Below are 20,821 nucleotides of genomic sequence, written 5' to 3' on the forward strand. Positions count from 1 at the left end.
ATTTTTAGACATGAAATTGCAACTGAAACAATGATGCTTGACTATGACAGCTCATTCAGTGCAAGCTGAGCTCTTGTGAGATGCATGGAAAATCATCCTGTCTTTATTCTTGGAAAGAGCTCCTATGATATTTCAGATGTCCTGTAGTTTTGGTTTCTTACCCCATTCCTGCTCTGTACCTTGAAGGCAGAGTTTCTTCACAGAGAAGTTTGATCTTTTGCCAGTCACTGCATTTGTGGAGATTATTCCCCTTCTCACTGTTCCTAGGTGAGCTGGGCTTCCATGCTGCAGGATGCTTTGGGTTTGGCTCCAAGCCCAGCACCTCAGCACATTCCTCTTAATGGACTTAATTTTTTCTTACTTTTTTGATCTCTGTCTACTTTTCTCTTTGCTGTCTGTCTTTTAGTCCAAGCAAAATTTTATTTGTATGATAAGCATGGGTGGGCCAGCCCACCTCTTGCACAGCTAGACATTTCATTTATTTCCAACTCTGCTTTGCTTCCCCTCCATGGAGCTGAGATTAAGCTGGTCCCAACACTGTCACTCTGCAACACAGGCAGGGATAGGGAGCCAAGAAAGGCAGAACATACTTGAGCAGTAACTGAGCCAGAAATTATTTTTTAAGAAATATTTTGTTCAGATAAAACTATATTTACTTTTTTTAAGAAATATATAAAGATTATGTTTTTTAAAATGCTAAAAATCAAATGTTTAAGAAATCTCTTGCCAAGAAAAGGAATTTAAAAAAGAAACAAATAGAAACCCTTACTAACTAACTCCTCATAGTCATCTACCAGGTGCAATTAGGGCTGCTTGTATTAACTTTTCAAGTACCTTTGTACACACCCATCATTCTTCCAGAAAATGGAAATTCTATTTCCTCAGAGAACTGTGTTCTTTCTGAATGCTTCACACTGTGGACAGGTCTCCTTTACCAGGATAAGTTGAAGCAACCTTTCCCACATGGCACATGCTATCACTCTCTGACAGTTGACAGCAGAGCTTTTTATGTTTGCTCTCCCTAATCTATTTGAGTACAAAGATCTGGTTTAGTTCAAGTGAGCTCTTTTTAAACTGCTTAAAATAACCTGCGTGTTACAGATTAAGAGGTTATGGAACACACAGATGAGCAGTTCTCTGGCAAATGGAAAGGAGTGTTACTCTGATTTAGAGTGGCAAGGCAAGTGTCTGTCCCACTGGAAAAGCCACTAGCATGGCTGCTCATCTGTTAACACCTCTGCTGGCAATTATCCAAGACTTACTGGGGGAAGAGATTGTTTGCTTATTTGGTGTTATGCAAAATGATCTTAGGTATAACTGTCCAGCAGCAGAAGAAATCAAATCTATTTAGGTATATTAGAGAGGAAGTTTCTGCAGAATGCAAATGTAAATATTGCTAAGGCGTCCAAATATTAAAAGGAAATAGCCTGGTTTAATGGATTAAAAAGAAATGCTTTAAATGTAGAGGTGTTCCTTAATGTTAAATTGCTTAGTTTATTTCAGAGTAGCTGTGATATATTAATGCATGATAGTTTGTGATTTGTTCATAATGAACAATTCTGTTAACTTCTAATTTTCAGATGTCTAAAAAAAGAGAACACAGAAACAAATCAATTCTATTAATTGCTTTTATTCCAATTATAATGATAGTGTTTAATGCCAGCTTACTAAAGGCCAGTATGAGTTACTCATTACCTATTGACTTGCTCAGCTTTCTATTTATCGTTTGATGTTAAGCACAAACGGTGTCTGTTTGAACAAGAAAGATTATTTCTATCCCTTTACGTGTGGACATCATTCCACAATTATCTCTAAATCCCAAGGAAATGTTTACAGTTTAGTCAGTAATGTGCTGGAGAGTAACTGTTTTAAGTAGTCAGATGGTGCCCTGCCTTAAAATGACAACTGTGTGTCCCTGTGGCCTGGCATGGGGCTGGCCAGGATTGAAAGCCCGCAGACCCGGGAGAGGGAGTTGTGGATGGTGGTGGGTGGTTTGTTCTGAGGCAATGATCGAGTTACTGGGGGAGTTCCTGCGGGAAAGGGGATCGTGGAAATGCTAACTGGCACTGGTGGCACCAACAGCATTCCTGAACTTGGAATCAAGGTGGTGTGTCCAACTAGTATTGGTATCCTGCTGTGGTTTAGTGACTGTTTAATGACTGTTAAGTGCTTTCTTTGACAAACAGCAAGGAGTTGGCAGAATGATCCAGGCCTGGATCATTCATCATGGAAACAAGGAGACTCGTTCACCTGTGTTCTTGTGGGAGTTTGTTGTATTGGTTCTCTTACCTCTCCCCCAGATGGTAGCTCTCCTGTTTTGCCTCTGTATCCTTCCTCTGCCTCAGGAGTCTTTCAGGCTCGTGCCACAAGCCATAGTTGCTTCTGCTTCCAGTCTCTAGTGCTTTTAAAATACAACAAGAAACTCTTCCTGGGGTAAGCTGGAAAAACTAGGACCTCCATAATGGGAAACAATTTTGTTTTAACAGAAGACTCACGGGGCTTAACAACTCTGAAGACAGGCAGCTCTGTAAGAGTTATTTTGTTTATTGTGCTTTTTGTCTCTTAGTAAAATGGCTTAAATAGTTCAGCCACATCAGATTGGCTTGTTGCTTCAAGAAGGTTTTAGAAGTTCGTTCAAGCCCTCTGATAGCTTTATTGTGGTAAACACATTTATGTTTTATCAAAGGAAGAAAACTAAACTAATGAAATAAATACTACTTTATAACTTGTATTCGGCTTCTTTTCAGTTAGGGATCTTCATTTTCAAACTAGGGACAGTTGAGCTCTCTTATGTTGAAGTCATCATTTTTCAAAGAAACGAAGGCAAGTCTTGATTTGTCTCAAGGTTGAACATGGAGAAGAAAAAAATGTGAAATTCTCATACCTTTTTTACACATTTTTCTTTTTTACAAAAATAATAGAGAATTCATAAAGAAATTTAAATCTCTACAAGCTGCATAGCAAAGCAATTTGGCCTGAATATAAGAACAAAACTACGAAATACTTTTTTTCTAAACACAGATTTTAATTAGGAAGAAGGTCTGAGCCAGACTGTTATTTTCAGGTCTGCACCAAACCAAGAGTTTTAATTAGTCCAGAAAGAATCAAGAACTTGGCATGATCTATCAGGATTAAAGAGGGTGGGGGAAAGGCAGGGGAAATAGTCAGACACGTAGAAAGCAGTTTTTTGTCAGCTAGGGGAATACCATTAATCCATTTGTCAGATAGCATACATATACTTCTCTCCAGGGTATTAACTAATTGTTCCTACATTAAAAATATTTTCTTGTGTGAATTACGAATAAAAGGAACTTTTTTTATTCTCCTTTGGTTGCCTTTTTTATTTTTTACTATCACAGTTTATTCAGTTGTGTTTTTACATGTGTATTTAGCAGGTCAGTTGGACTCCAGATAATCTTCAGAGATCCTTTGCAACCCCAACTGTTCTGTGATCTACTTTGTCAACTATTTATGCCAAATTTTGGCAGATTGCTTTCACTAATAACATTAATTTACTATATCGTGTAACATACTTTGTTTACTATTTCATGTCTTAGAAAAAAAATTGTCATGCAGTTCTATTTTCTTCAGTAGCTGTCAGAAAATAGTAACTCAAATGAGTTTGTAACTAGTCCTCATTGGGAGGCTGAGCTGAATACTGGAGTGGTCCATATGTCTTAGAGGTTTAGGCTGAAGTTTTCTTAATTAATTGCTGCTCATCTTTTAAAGCATAGCATCTCTAATATAGAATAAAAATTAGTGTGATGTGATTTTCGCACTGTACTCCTTTATCTTGTGGGTTTGTTTTGGGTTTTTTAAGTCTGTTTTTAAATATGATGGGTTATCATTTTAAATCAGCATAGGCACTGGATGCCTTGCCATTCTGGTGCATGTTTAATTTAAAAAGTGGGAGTTGCCTCCTCATTCTTTAAGAAAATAATGGAAGCCTGTGTTTGCAAAAATCACATTTACTTCTGCATCTGTCCAATATACTAATTCCCACCAGCATAATAAAACTCTCCCATAATCCATCTGATGGCTGCATTGATGGAGGTGTTCTCCAGCCCTTTGCAGTGCAGTGTCAGCCCAGGGAGCTGGAGCAGTTTCCTCATCATTTGAAGCTGAAGTCTGTCATTTGACTGATGAAGAAGTCTCGTGCTCACATCTTTGCTTCGGCTGGATTGCAGCCCTGATGATTGGCAGGAGTGAGATAACAAGGACAATGTTTGCTGAAACATCTTCAGCCCCTCCTGACATTGGAAATAGAATGTTTCCTTCCCGTGCTCCAGCCTAGCCAGTGGTACTTGTGTTGAATGGATGATATCTTTGTCCTGACACCAACGAAGACTATAAATTACTGGAGAGAAAAAGTGTGCTAAATATAGCTTACAGACCCAATGCCAACTGCATCCTCTGTCATCACCACTGAAAATACACAAGTTCAGGGTGTGATTTTTTTTTTGGGGGTAGGAAATGCCCATGTTCTGTAGGATTTTAAAATTTTATTCTACATCCTTGTACTTTAAAAGGAGCAGACTTCATGTAAAGTCAGGGAGTTAACTAACATCATTGTGACTAGCAGTCAGATATCAAATAATTTCTTAGCAATTATGAGTAATACTAATTACAGAGTTCAAAGGTTCACCGAGTATAGAGTAGAATTCAGGGTGAAGTACTGAAAATTAATGAAGTTCTTGGTTACTGAATATGTAATGAGAAATGGTGGGAACCAGCCTTCTAATTTGTATTAGGTGGGGGAAAGGTGTATTTGTATTAGGTAGGGAAAAGTGGAAAAATATTCCTATGGCTGTGTGTTTGCAACATGATTGTTTAGAAATAGGTCCAGAAAAGGCAGATATATATTTATCTGGGCAGATTCAGGATAAAAGAGGAAGTTTTGTCTCCAGAAAAGGATATCTTGATTTATCACATTTTGCTTCTTGGAAGGACCAATAATTGCATATCTGTTGTCTTAGGTATATGTATGTACAGCTGCAATCTGAAATGCTGCAGCTTTTAAGAATTAAAAGATAAAAAACCAAAATGTACTTACTTTTCATAAATAAGCAGAAAAAAATTGTCCTGTAAACCACATACCTTACACTTGTTTTTCTAGGAACTTTTTAATATATGTTTTATGTGAGAACATTGAAGGGACAGCTCTTCAGTAAAACCACATTATTTTACATTTGGGCCTGAAAAGGTAGTGAATTATGGCACTAAGGTTTAGCATATTTTTGTCCTATGGACTGATCCAGGGAAGAGGATTTCAACATGTCACATGAAACTAGCATTTCTCCTTAGTTCTTGCTGCTAAATGGAGTTAGAAATTTAGTGCAGGCTGGATAATCGGTTTACATGCCAGAGGTGGTAGGAAAGCTATAGGTGACAGCAGCAGATGTCCGACCTTCCTTTTTGCTGATCCAAACCTATGATACCTGAGAATGTAAAACTTGTCAGAGAAAGCTTTGTGCCGCCTCCAAGTTCAGTTGCATAGTGCAGCACCTCGAGTGACAGTACTGAAGGTCCTGTTGTACATGGGTCCTCTGGGATTGTTCATGGGGTAGAGCAGCAGATGTGCTTTGCGTTTGCATCCTGCTTCTGGTGCTACAGCAAAATATATTCAGTAATTGTATTTTTACTGGGAGCCACTCAATAAATTGTAGTAGACTGCTTGTCTCAATTCCTTTGGCAGTATTTTCCTCACTACACATCTATCTAGTTGTGTTTAAGAGCCAGCTTCTACTTTATCTCCATTTGGTCCAGGATGACAAACTATTAATTCACTGGGTAAGCTGCTATTCTGTACAAAGAAATTGCTCCTAGTTCCTTATGTGCATTCTGGCGCAGGATTCCTGCACTGTGGAAGGGATCACAGAGTTTCCTGTGTGCAGGAACTCTGGGATTACCAACAATTCCTCCATTATGTCCAAAATTATTTGAAGAGATTGCCCAGCTTCTGTGTGTCTGAGCAGCTGATTGAGAAAGGCTGTGCTGCTGTGGAAAGAAGCTGCAGCTCCCTGATTGGGGCTGTTTATTGCTTGCTGCCCTGCCAGGGAAGTGAGTTTGGGTTTGGGGCAAGTCAGCTGTCAGAGGTGATAGAAGCTTTTGGGATGATGATGTCTGGCGTCTTTACAGGTGGTGAACTTCAAATGTGTCTGATCCAGCCAGACTGAAGTCACTGCTGACTGAAACCTATGGAGCTAGATGGAGAGAATTTCTGTAGGCAGATTTTAATGTTGAGTGTTTCTTTTACACCTGTCTTGAATTACACCTACTTGAGAGGAGCAAGGTGTGCAAAGACACAAGAAATTCTGTCGGCTTCATGTGCCATAACCAAACTAAGCACAATAGAGATGTAGGAACTGCCTGTAAATACTGTCAGATGCTATTAAATTTCTTTGTAAGGAGCTATAAATATATATAGCATTTAGTGAGGTTTAAGAGCTCCTGGAGAAGGTCTGTGCAGTTTGGAAAGGAAGGGCAAGGATTTTTAACAAAATAACAGGGGATTTTGGCAGTTTCCTGTTATATTATTTTTCATTCTAAAGATGAAGTATCAGTTTCTTCATCAATAGCCAAGTGCCCTTGCCTCATACCAGAGAGGCAGAGTTTGACTTGAGACATCTGTAATTTGAAGGCACCCTGTCATAAAGATGAAAACATCCTCAATTTCATGTTACTTCCCAGTTATCCTAAGAGCATGTAAAAGTCATGTAGCCCTGGCCTTGCTACTTAGAAGTAACTAAACAATTCTCTAGGGTATTTCATAACAAAAAAATCTCACAAGGTGTTTGTATATTTTTTTTGGTTTATTGCTTTAATTTGTTTTTATTGTTTTAATTTGTTTTTCTTTCTCCCATTGTTCTTTTAATGATGTGGCTCTCTGCACTTTCAAATTTATGTCAGTAAGGAAAAGCACACTGGTGTTTAACTGTTCTCCTGCTTACTGAGTAGACTCTGTTCTGAAGGAAGAGCAGAAGTCATGGTGCTAACTGTCTTGGCAGACATTTCTCAGCCAGGTGTGATTACACGTGGATGTGCATTTTCTTTTTGGAAGAATGTATTTGGCCAATATTAAATTGAAGCAGGAGATACTCAATCATGTGAAACATTTCAGCTGCTTTTATTTTGATACAATCATGTGCAAGATGAAAATGAAATACCTTTTGAAAGAAACAATAACTACTCTGTTTTAAAATTCAATTACCTTTCCAAATATATGTAAAATAGAGTATACCTATGGGAAACAAATCTGAAGCTAGTATGCTTGATTATTATACTACCACCACCTCTCGTGGCTTTTTATACCTGGCTCCCGAAGTAGTGTAACATTTTGATTTTTAAATGAGCTAACCAGATATACATGCAAGACAGGCAACTTCTCTGTAAATTATCATATCATATGAATCCTTATCCCATCTGCTGTCTGTTTCCTTACAGCTGTCCTTTGTTTCATGCTATTCCTGTCACACAGTCCTGAAGAACCCACCATTCACACAGTCCTTACTCTTCTGAATAATCCACTTGGAGGCTTAGGTATATTTTTGAAGGATTTAGCTTTTAAATCTCCACTGCTGGGAAGAACAGCTTTTGGGGTTTGCTTTTGCTTTTTTTTTTTCCTTGGCTTTTAAAAATAATTTTGTCTAATGAGCACACTGTTGATAATATTAAGAGCAGTGCATAAAGGGTTGCTCTGAATAAGGCTTTTTACTTCAAGCATGTTGTCTGTGTGGTGTCTCACATAAGTTATAAGGATTTCCTTTGCTTCTTCTCTTTATATAGCACATAGTGCAATTAAGGACTCTGTACGAATAAAGAGGTTGCGGCATGTTTTAGAATTTATTGCATTCATTAAAGTATTCCAAACTCAAACTTTTAAATATAGTGATATCAATTTCAGATATTTAAGGGGATAAGTACCTATTGAGGATTTAGGGTAAGGTTGATTGAAGAAGTAAATTTACTTTCCAAATGTCTACAAAGAAAAATCAAACGAGAAATTCAGTATCAAAAACATCAAAGACAATAATGCAGTTGCTTTCATCTCCAGTGTGTGCTTGCACTTCAAAGAAAAGCAAAATGCTCACCCTTCTGCCAGTACCCCCGAAGGAGGATGAGCCTATAGTTGAAGATAAGTCTCCATCACTTCTTTGAGAGAACAGGGGAAATAGAAGTAAAATTTTGCACAGGAAAATAACAGCTTTATAGTATTTTTTCACTGTAATGGTTGTATCATAGGACATTTCTCAAGAATCCTCTTGTTTCATTAAGGTATGCAAGTAATGCTGTACCCTTAAAACCCTGCTCTTCACTCAAAAAATTTATTTTCTTTATCTCTCAATTGTAAGGATAAGGTGGTGTTCTCTGAGGTAATGTTCTTCATCCTAATTATCACTTCAGCAAAATGTGCTGATTGCACACAATTGAACATGTACATTTGCTCACTCACATCCTCCCATACTTTTTATCTTGGAATTGATGATGCTAGATTTAATTCTGTAAAGTCACTTTGTATTAACTATTGTGTGAGGGACATGTTCAGTAACTCTGGCAATGTGAGGAGAGAGGGAGGTGAATCAAACTGTAATGCCTGTTTAAACAGTTTGCTGTGAAACCAGCAAATTTTAGGTCTGGCCATGCTATAGAAAATCATGCATGTAATGATTCCCCAAATTCAGATACTCTTGATTGTCAGTGAAAATGTGGCCCCAAAACAATCCCCAGAACTTAAAACGGAAAAAAATCAGAACATTTTCCTTCTGTACTCACTCTGGATATTTTTATTTTTCAGGCAGAGGTTATTGTTAAAGATATGCAGTAAACTGAAACCATGAAAATATCATAACTTTTATATCTTTGGGTGAGAACAGCTTTAAAATGGTTGTTGAAACGAGACTAAATCCAGTTTTGGCTTTTTCTCCATGCTGCTTTAGCTCAGTTTCAAAGCTATCACTGATCAGGAAGCTTGACAGGCACAGTTTTTGCAAATCCTCACAATGAGCAGTAACAAGATTTAAAAGTGAAATCTCTGAAGAGAACCATTTTGCTCAGTCAGCTTTATAAATTCAGTTATTTAACCATCTGCAAGCTAGACTTATTTTATTTTTGTCTATCAGATATGAATCCTACCCAAATAAGAGTGTCAGAGCCTAGTGAATATCATCACACAAAATAATTGTACACACATTCACAGTTATTTCATAACATACCAATCAGCTGAAAAGGAGTTCATAGCGCAGTAAACTGAACAGGTTTGCTTTTAAATGAGGATCTATAAAACCAGAAAATTTGGAAGTCCCTTTTACAGGGAAATGTGCCTTTGACCTTTTTTCCTTGTATTTCTGTGGCAATGAATAGAAGTTTAATCGTTAAGCCCAACCATTCTCCTTGCAGAATGTGCATGGCCTGAACTGAAACCGTGTGGTCTGGTTGCCAGACCACTGAGTCCAGTGAGCTACAAATAAGGTGGCAATTTTCAGGACTTAATGTCAGTAATAAACAGGCCTTGAAGCACAGTAGGGATCCTGTTTTATATGCAAGTCACTGGTAGATTTTAGTATTTTGTCAATGAATAACATTTTTTTTTTCCCCAGAGTCCATTCCTCAGTTAGGGATCCAGGAAATTTTCTAACAGTTTAAAGCATCATTCCCCAACTGTGGTGCCATTTCTGGGAAAAGGGAGAGTGGGATACAGATCAGAAGTGATACAAACTCTTATAATGGTGCTGCTTTGTTTTGTTGGGCACTCTTGCTGTTGTGTGAATGCATGGATATGCACATGTATTTAATCATAATCAGTATTTCTCACAAGATTAATCATAATGACCAACTGTCATGGTGGCATCATTTCAAGCAGCAGCTTGAAATGTTATTTCTGTGACTGTTTGGACCTGTTCATTTTGCAAGAGAAGGAATCTGTTGTTTCCTTTTCCACAAACTTGCTGCTTGTGGGCATTTGGTCTGTGAATTTTTCTAGTCTTCATTGCACAGGTGAGATGATGAAATGTCTCAGTTTGAATACTGTAGCTTTATATTATTACAATTAACAATATATTCTAGTTGGGGTAATAGGGGGTTGTGCAGCGCCAGTCCATATGGTAAACATGTAATTAGCTGGAAAATTGCCATAAGAGTGAGGTATTTGGAAAAGGCAAACAAGTCATCAAGAATGGCATTGAATGATAAACAGTAATAGAAATTTAATGTCACTCTCGTAACCAGTTCAAATGTGAGTGTTTACCAATAGATTTTTCTGAAGCTGTGATACAGATCTGTTAGGTTACTTGCCTGAAATTTTCTCGCGTAGAGTTATGGATTTCTGAATATGTCCAAAGCAAGAAGGAGAATGCTATTTATGTCCTTACACAATGGTCTGAATTTTTTTCTCATCCTATGAGCTAGTTCTTATTTATTTAATATATTGTTAAGAACCCAGAATTTCTGTGCTTTGAAAATGCCCTTTTAAATCAAGTCTGATCTCATTGCTATTCAGGTATTTATACATACGTGCATTTTTCTGTGTATGTGTGTACACATATAAAATATGTATATTAGCTATGCATATAGCCAAGTATTTCATACATGTGTAATGAAATACCAGATAGGTATATGAAGATGTTTTGTCCTAGAATAAGTGTGCCTGTGTTGGTTACAGTTTGAGCCTGCTGTGAGGGTAGGCAAAATAGCTGACTTTTTCCTTGTTTCTTCCTCTCTTGCATGAATGTACTTTTTTGGATATACTTTCAGAAATATAATGACATAGTTATGGCATTCTTCCTTCATGTCTGGAGCAAACTGACAGTCTGTCAAGCCTATCCTCAGTACTTTAAATTTCCAAAAACTGAAGGTTTGGTTTTGGTTTTTCTTTTGTGACAGGAATACAAAATCACTCTCATCTGTCAGAAATGTTTTTATTTTTCAAGAACAGTCATAATCTTCTGATTTTCTTTTCAAATGATAAGAAATTTTGATACTTGTAATCATGTATGCTCAGTGAATGCATGAGTGTGTTTGAAAACATGAGAGCACCATGCAAAATTCTGCTCTTTCCTAGAAAATACTAAATGGCTTATGCATCCTGTCCAGAAGCAAGGACCTTTCAACCAGTCCACAGTCAATGAAGACTTGTTAGGGAAATGCACCAGTGGGTGCAGGATGGGTGTCTGGACCCAGTGTCCTGAGAAGTGCCAGGTCCCTGGGCAGGCTGTTCCCAGCCCTCTGGCTGTGTGTGGAGTGCAGGTCGTGAATGCTGTTCAGCTCTTTGAATATCTAGAAAGAGAAGAGAGCAGATAAACAAACCTCAGTCTGGAGAAACCCTGGCTTCCTTGGAGAAGTGATGAAAGAGATGAAGCATAATTCTCTTTTCTGAAAACAGAATTCCACAGAAAATTTACATCTTTTTTAATTAAAATACAGCTGTCTCTGTACCAACCTGGAGACATTTTTCTTTCTTGAATATCTGGAAGAACTACATTTAGAAAACATGGTGGTAGAGGTAATATTAAAGACATTAAATTTCCTATTTTTATTTGTTGTTAAAGTACTTTAGAGGAACATAATGTTTTGTAGCTTATCAGTGTGCAAAAGAAATTACTACCGTTCACATATAAATTTATTGCTTTTCCCTGAGCAGTTTGTGCATGCAGTGAGTAAAAAAAAAATCCAGTAGATACTTCACAGAATGCACAACTTGCCATTGTAGTTTCAAAAGCAAATGTGGAATTTGACTCAGTGTCACAATCATCACATTATTTGAACATTTTATTTTTGCCTGTGAATATTGAGTTGCTCTGGCATTTTAGTAATGCAAAACAGCTGAAACCCTTTAAGGAGTTGCTGGCTGACACTAAAGCTTTTATTGTTAAAAAAAAATTTAATCTCTTCAAAATGTTACATTATTGACAAAGTTGCTTGCAATAATTAAGAAATTTAAATGAGTCACTCCCAGCGCTGTAACAATTGGGTATTACGGTTTCATAAGAAATGTTTCAGATATTAAATGTTCATATTGTGGCATGAAAAATGCTTTGAGTCTTAAGAGTAGCTTATCTTCCAGTGGAATTAGCTCAAAACAATATGCAGTGACTCTGATGCCTGGTTCCTCATTATTATTCGGAGATAAAAGTCGCTGGGTCTTTCTGCCCTGGCTGAGGGACAGCGCCTGTGCCAAATCTCTGAGACAATCAGCTCCCTTGCTCTGATGAGGTATTTCTTTTAGCTCTCTGGCAAATCGAGTCTCCAGACTATTTCAGGAGCATTAGAGACTTTTCTTTGAAATATTGTGCACTAAAAGCCAAGTCCGTGTCTAAAACAAATAAAGATAAAAATGCCTGTTGCTTACATCTATACTTGATCATTATGTTGCTTCAATTTTAGGGATTTTTCTGTTGCTCTCACAGAGACCAGTGCTAGTCCCTTAGCAATTTTGCCTTATGATAAGTCAAAAGGTTTAAACTATTACAACTTCATTATGTATTTTTACAGAAATATTTGATTGCTTGAAATAGGAGTGTAAATTCAGAATAAGACTACAGTGTCTCACCTTTTTTGGTTTTTGTTTCTTTTTTAGTAAAGTCCACTATCATTGATTAATCTTTTTTTTTCTTATCTCCTACATTTGTTGCATGCAACCCCTGTGATATGAGCCATGATGTCTGCTGTAACAAATGGGCCTAAAGAGCATGGGATTAAATTAAATTCTTCTTGTGATTATAATTTTTGTGAGACTAATTGCAAAGGTCACGATTCTCCTCTGTCAGGGAGCCTCAGCTAAGAATGTCTTTGTTCTGAGCCCTTTGAAATGCCCCATACACATCCCTTTACTCTTTATTAATGTTGTCTCAAGGCCATGCCTTGCCACACAGCAGACAGTCAGACTTGGGTACTGTATGAGAAAATATTTTGTCATTTGGACAGAAAAGATTGATTATTAGTTACAAGGAAAGTTTAAGAATGATTTCTAAATATTGGCATAAGAGGATCAGGGGTTAAGAAAATACATTAAGGCCCAATACAAGCAGGTGCAGCATTTTTTTTTTTTAATTTTACACACTTGTATCTTGAAAGAGCAAGTATTTTCTACCTCATGTCCTACAAGCTAAGAAGGCAAACTAAACAAATGTGATTTGAAATTAACTGTATTAGATTTTCTACAAGAGTTTTAGAGGTGTTCTGCTGTGGGCAGATTAAATTTGCAATGTTAAATTTGAAATTATTCACCTTTGAATATACATACACTGTAGCTATAAAAACCTAGTATGAAAATGTATTACATATATAATGTTGATTAAGTCAGATTGTCCTTTGCAGGGGGATGGCAAATATTTTGTCTCTAAAACTGTATTCCTTCCTGTTTAAATAATCCTGTCTCTGCATGAATGCCTGCACATTAATGTTTAAATGTGTTTAAATGTCAGTTATCTGGCTTTAGAAAAAACATCATTAATGCCAGATATTAAGCAATTATCATGGCAGGGAACTAAGGTTTACAAACACATTTCTGCATTCATTTATGATTTACTTGCAATCTTGATTTTATGCATATTAAAGCATGAATTAAAATAGTTGACAAATGCTCAGCATCAGTTTGTTACAGGACAGAGAAAATAGACCTATCACTTATTTTTAAAATTTATAATTACAGTGACTGACAAGATTCTTAGGAAGCTGAGAAACTAATACTTTGATTCTGCTCTAGAGCAGACTTATCCTCTTGGACCTGAGCTTTCCTTCAGCACTGCAGCTCTCTATTGGATATTCTGCTCTCATCCTGTGATCCAGCAAATAGAGCTAATAGATAAGATGTGTGTAGACTGAGCAGTAGGTATGGGTGCTGTGGCCAAGAGCTCTGCTGCAAAGATCTGTTCTGTGGTGCAGACAGACATTGGGAAAGATTTACCCTGCTGCCTTTTGGCCTCAACCGCGTGCCATTTTTGCTGCTAATATGTTTCAGCCTTTTGGAGAATAAAGGCTTTGGGCACAGTGAAATAAAGTGTGATGTGAGTAAATATGGGCTTAGGAGAATGTAAAACTAATTTGCATTTTTTACAAATCTTTTTTCTTACAAATTTTTCTTCATATTTGTTCAATTTGTTGCATACTGGAAGATGGCAAACCAAGAGTTGGATAAAAGTCAATGGTGCTGTTAACTTCCCTTTTACTCTCAGTTACTCAAGTGATGCAACACCTTTTAACAAGCCCAGGAAGGTTTTTTCATTTGCTGGTATTTTCCAGGGAGTTCAGCTTCCCCTGAAACCATTTGTTTTGGTGCCTGAGTGAGAACTAAGGACTTCTGGAAATTGGAGCCATAGCTTTGTGCAGCAAGCAGTTGCACTGTGGCCAAGTCCTGGTGTGGAAAGCAGAGGCAAAGCTGTGCTTTTATCCTGGAATATCCACCTGGATTCCTCAAAGCGCCTCACAAGAGGGGTCATGTCCCCATCCCGAGGGAACAAGCAGAGCCTCTAATTGTGCAGGCAGCTGAGCCAACCTTCCAGCCCTGCTCCCTTGTGCCAGGAGGAGTTGGAAATTGCCCTTTTCATATCAAGGTGAAGTGAGTTGACTCCAGCTGATGGAACAACAGGGAATTTACAGCACTGGGGGCAGCGGAAGGGAAAAGCTGGAGTATGAGGACAGAGTTTGACATCAGTAAAATGCCTACAGCTCACCTAACAATATTACATTATCTAAAGTATCCAGTAATTATTTCGAGGTTAAAGTCTACATACCCATACAATAGCTAAATTTTGTAGTTATTTATTGCCTGGGATTATTTTCATAAGAAATAATCTTATTTAGAAATGATGTATTTCTTTGCAGTTTGTGCCTGTCTTAGGAGCTAAAGTCATTGGTAATGTTTGATCATTCTTTATACAGAGGCACTAGAAACAAGTCATACAAGGAAACTGCTAAGCACAAAAGGCCTGGTATTCCCAGATAATTTTAGTAAGTTTGCCTTAGCTCAGGTTTTAACTTCGCATTAACAAAGGATTTTGTGATGTTTTATATGCTGTAATCTAATATTCAGCCTGCGATTTCATTCAGAACTACTATACATTTAAATCTCAGTTTGGAAACTAGATTCCGCAGGAGAATAGTCCTGGAAAAATCTAAATTATCAGTTACAAGCTGATCTAAAACTTACAGCATTGAAGAATCTTTTGAAATATGCATTAGAGAATCTTTAAAGAGATCATACAAAATTCATCAAAACCCACTTTTCAGAAGCAGCTACTTTTTCATCGGGGTTTTACATGTCACTAGTTGTAGTTCCAAATTTTTTCAGGCATTTACATATAAACAAAATTCTGTATATGCACACACACACACAGAGCTTATCTCATTAAGTTGTATGTTAGGAGAAAGCAGCTGGGCTGCTCTTGAGTCTGTGGAAGACTTGGTAACACATTGAAACTCATAGTGTCTGGAGTTTAGGGATTGTGCAGGTATTTCTGCAATACCTCATCAGTGTTTCAGTAGCAAATGGGGAAAATACAGCAAAGAATTTTGCTAATGGTCATCCATACTTGAGAGGTTGAAATGTACTTTTCTACTTTCCATATATTTTTAATATTTTTACCTCTTCCCTTGCTGAGACTCCTGTACAAGAGCAGGCTGCTCCTTCATTTAAACCCTTGAGTATGTAATAGCATACATACCCTAACCCAGGGTGTTCACAATTTTGGGGCATTTGTGCATCTATTTTACTCATTCTTATATTTACTTTGCTGTCTCCATGTTTCCCTACATTTTGCCAATCTCTACCCTGCTTAGCAATTCACATCTGCTGAGACCATGTTACTTCTGTACATTGAGCCTGACTGTGGCCCTTTGGCTGTGCATATGTAATAAATCCAACATCTGCTTTAAAAAGAGGAGCAGAGAGGGAAGTATGGTACAAAAATAATTTTTAAAGTCTCTCTTAAACGTCCCTTTGCAAATTATGTGCTGGTTGTACATTTTTAGCTAACATAAAATACCAAAAGTTTTATTGCACTAAACTTGACAGGCACTTGTCCAGGACATATATACTTGTCCACAGAGTGGCTGGATGTATATGAACTGAAACATCAATCAGAACTTAATAATCCTCAACTAATTCATTATCTCAAAGAAACCTCTGCTGCAGCCACACCAGATCTACCTTGCAGCATGCCCCTTGAAGGTAAACAGAAAAGGAAAATTTTGACCAGCTTCTTTTTTCCAAATCATTATAACACTATTTTGACTCCTCTTTTTCCTCCCTAAGGCATGTAAATAATTATCTAGTTAGTACTTACTCTAATGTAATAAATCCCTTTCCACATGTAGATTTGTATTTCTTTGCACAGAATATGTTTTCTAGGTGAATCATATTTTGAGACCACCATTTCTAGCTTAGAATTGAAGGAGGATTTTCATCTTGGGTCAGTTCTGTACAGTATCAAGCACAGACAGCTGATATTTAAAACTAACAACCAGGAAGATACCCAAAAATTCCTCAGTCTTGGTTTGATAAAATCTGCATGGATTCATTTCTATTGCCCTTTTCCTGAGGCAATAAACAGAGAGGGTGTTTTCAGACAGAGGGTCATAGTAACACAACCAACCTTCCGTGGATGCTGGAGAGAGTTGATTGCCCCCTTCCTGACTTGCCTTAGGAAGGATAAATGATTATTTTAGCACTGGCATCATTCCGAGGGACTGTAACATATTTTACTTTGTTAACCTTTCTTATTCCATTGGATTATTTGGTCAGAGTCAAGAGACTTAAGCTGATGTGTTTTGCTTCCATGATTTGCCAACCCTTATAACTGGTGTGGTGCCAGGTTCACTCTGAGCTGTCACTGGGCAAGTGTGTTCCAGCTACATCCACCTGTTTGTACTCTGGCTGCCAGGAGAGTGATTGGTTGTCAATTTGGCATCTTTGCCAGCACTAAATCCACTTTTTTTCCTTTTTTTTTTTTTGAGGAGGAAGGTGATTAGTGTTGGTAGTTTCACAATTGTGTTTTATGGATTTTCACCATTATTAGGACAGGCACACTTTACACAATGGCTTGTTGAATTATCTTTTTCTGCGTGTTTTAGTGACCACATGGATATTTCAGGTGGTACTGTAAATCAGCAGATCACAGCTGAAGGCACTCTGTCTTTTGTTAACTGGCTAAAGCTGTTAAAGGTAATCAGTTCCTGTCTTCAGTTTGTCCTAATGTATGCTATTGCTTATCTCACCACAAAAGCATTTGATTACATGTAGAGGTCTTTTGTTGGTTTGTTTGACCCAAACAATAGTGTTAACAGAAAGAAATGAAATCAGTAGCTGATCAAGGCAAGTTTGTCTGTCACCTTTGTCATTAATGAATTCATATGAAGTGAGTTGAGTGGTTTGTTTTTTTCCTTGATTGTGTAAACCTGAGACAGAATAAACTCAATGAAATAAAAAGCTTCATCTAAGGCATATCAGCCTCCCACTGTGTCTCCTTCAGCACTGTGATTTGATGTCTGCCTTAGTACTAGTTTTGTTTGGATTTTCTGTTCTAAAAAATTTGATGCCCCAGTCAAGTTAGCTTTAAGATTTTTGTGGGTTATACCTATGCCCAGTTTCTGGGGAGTTTTACTTTTCACAAGTACACTTAGCACTACAAAGTAAAGGAATTGCACTTTGTGCAGGCTGTAGGTCTTGATAATAGGTAGAGTATGAATTTCCCTGGGACAGTACACCTCTGTGTGCTCTTTCATCACAGGTGAAGTCAGGCAGCAGACAGGGCGGGGGTCTTCTCTTCTGCCTTCATATTATTAGTTCTGGGAGAGAGAAAAAGAGATGGGACCGAAGTGAGGGAATCATCTTAAACTGAATTTTCTGTGTGTACAGGTTCTTCACATGGACAGTTCTTTAACACACAGCTCAGTAGGTCAGAGTTACATGAAATGGACAGTTAATTTCTTGTCCTAATTACAATTCTAGAGAGATTTTCCTTTCTGCAGACTCTCCCAAGCATCCCACTGTAGTCTCTTTCCTAACAAGAAAGAAGATTCATTAAGGACCATTGGGACTAAGCAATGGCTATGTCCCTGTTCTCAGGGGACACATTTCCCCACTGAACAGCAAAATGTGTGTGTTACTTGTCAAGCTATAAACATAGGCAAGCCTTGTAAACTGAGCTCTTCTGATACAAAACAATTTCTAATTTTGTCTTCAAAATGTTTTTTACAGTAACTGATACTCTCTAGGTTTGATGCAAAGTGAGGAATTCCAATGAATTTTAATCTTTCAAATCCTTTTTTTTTTTTTCCATCTAGTAGATAAAACACTACAAAATTGCACTTTTTTTCATAATTGAGCAAAACAGAGGGCGGAGTTAAGGGCTGTAGTAAGGATTATACAAAGGCTAAGAAGGGGGCAAGGAAGCAATATTGTATGGTAGCTGGCCCAGGCTGCACCTCTTAGCGCCCAAATCTAAATAATTATCTTCCAGAAAACTTCAGGATTTTACTCTTAAATTCCCTATGAGAAAGGAGGACTTCTAGGAGTTCTAGAAGTTGTTCCTCTCAATACCAGCTTTTTCAACACTGAAAAAAGAAATAATTTGTGTCCTTACCAGCAATACATTGGCTAATTTCAGGGAATTAGTTCTCTGAACCTACCCTGGAGCTTACTGGGTAGTTTGTATTGGGCCAAAGAAAGAAATAGGGAAAGGATTTTCATGGGAGGCTTTTTCAAGCTCTTCTTATGTTCATGATCCCCTTCTGCTGCCTTTACAATGAATTTGTTCGTTGACTCCAGTTCCCAGTCCTGGGTGGGTCCATGCTGGAGGAGGTGCCCTATGGATGGGGCCTGAGAGCTCAGCTCCTCATGGAGTGACACAGTTCTGAACACACCACTCTCCTCATCCCTCTCAAAAAACAGAGGTGCAAGGCAAGCTTGGAAAAGGGAAATCACTAATGCAATGCAGTCATTGAGACCCTGTGGTGTTAAACCCAGCCCCTATAGTGCCTCTCTAGGAACCCCCAGAGGAAAACGTGTCCCTGGGATGTGGAGCCAGAAGGCCCAGGCAGTCTCCTAAGGCATTTGGCTTGTCTGCTTTCAAGTGTAGGCAAGTATTAAATTTTCTTTGCCGTGTTACTGTTTTCAGATAGAATGCTTTCTGAGCACATCAAAAAAGGACAGGCTGCCATGATTCGAGGCCAGAATTGGCAGCTGGGATAGAGAAGTGAGGGCTAGAAATCTTACATCTGCTCAGAGCAGTGGCATCCACTTTCTTATCTGACTAAAATAAGTATCATGTTCAATTTTTAATTATTACTACCAAGAAAACCACCTACTGAGCTAGGGGATAAGTGCCAGAAAGAAGCAGTGCCCTGCCAGCATGACCTTAGAGCAGAAGAGGGAGGTACATGAAATGAGGCACATTTGTTTTAGAGAGACACAAAGCCCAGTGAGAACTGGGGGGAACAGCCCATGCTACAGATGTGCCCAAACGAGTATCAGGATGCATTAACTTAGTGCACTATTAATTTATTATATTTTGAAATAATAGTATAAAATAAACATAATTTCATCTTGTACATGAACTCTGAATTATGTTGTGTGGGTCATTCCAAAGGACAGAAGTGATCTTAGTCTGAACTACCAGTACTAAATATTATAAATATGCCTAATGTCTGGTGTAATTACCACACTGCTATTTCTGTTCTGTGCTGAAATCAGATTTGCCCTTCAGCTTTTGCACTGCCAATTATCAAAATAAAATATGAAGTTGAATAACGTAACAGTGGAATGTTGCAAATAAAGTAGTAGTAAGAATCCAGTCCATGTGGGGTCATTGTATGTATAGTGAACAGTGCAGCATGATCTTGCAGCATAAGGACAATTATACTGCTTGCTCAAATATTTGGAATTCATGGTGACAACACCTGAAATTAGGAAGGTTAATGGCTAGACTGATTAGCAACAGAGAAGGCATTTGCAAACAAGTGAGTTATAGTCATTGCAACAGTAAAACCTCTGAAAAACATTTTATATCATCATAGAACTCTTTCCTGGAAAAGTGTTTTGACTGATCATAACAAGGAGCTCAGTCATGATGTTTCACCTTACAGAGCCTTCGGAAATGGATCCAGATGGATGGGCATGAAAGATGTTGGTTTGGTCACTTCTGCTCAAAAGCTGGTTTAGCAGCATTTGAGCAAAAATCAAAAGTAATTTTGAGTGAACACTGGTAGTGAAATTCAAGTCATATTTGGCTACCATCTTTGAAAGCTGAATGACTTGCTGCTTTATTTACTCACTCTTGGACACAAAAACGTGAAGTCAAAGTCTGATCCATTAACCTCATGCAAACTACATCCTGGCAGCTGTTACTTATGAGTAGGGCATGTGAAAATAGACACAAATTCTCAGGCTGGACTGAACAGGCCTTTGTAGATGTGAAATATAGTAATGCTTTACTGAAGTAAGTTTACCTCTGCCTGGAGGACAGGGATCCCAATCCCTTGTTAGGGATTGTAGCATATATCTATTGCTTTTCTATCTGGATGCATTGACCCTCTGCAGTTTTTATTTCATTCTTATGTACAATGTCTAGTACCAATTGTAAGCACTACCAGCGAAAGATGGAAAAAAGGAAAAATCTCCAGAGTTGTCAGCCTTTGAAACTTAAAGGAATTAAATTTAAAGGAGTGCAGTCTCATTACTGCATCTAACTATTCAAAATGCCTCTATGTATGCCTTTCTGAGCCAAGATTTTTTGTGTCTCATGCCTAATGATGTTCAGAATTTATAGCAATATTTTCTGCTTCAGGCCTTGCATTTGTTGTGAGTTTGCTGTTTCTCTCAAGGAGGTAC

Source organism: Coloeus monedula, assembly GCF_965178545.1.
Source record: "Coloeus monedula genome assembly, chromosome: 15".
NCBI classification, from domain to species: Eukaryota; Metazoa; Chordata; class Aves; order Passeriformes; family Corvidae; genus Coloeus; species Coloeus monedula.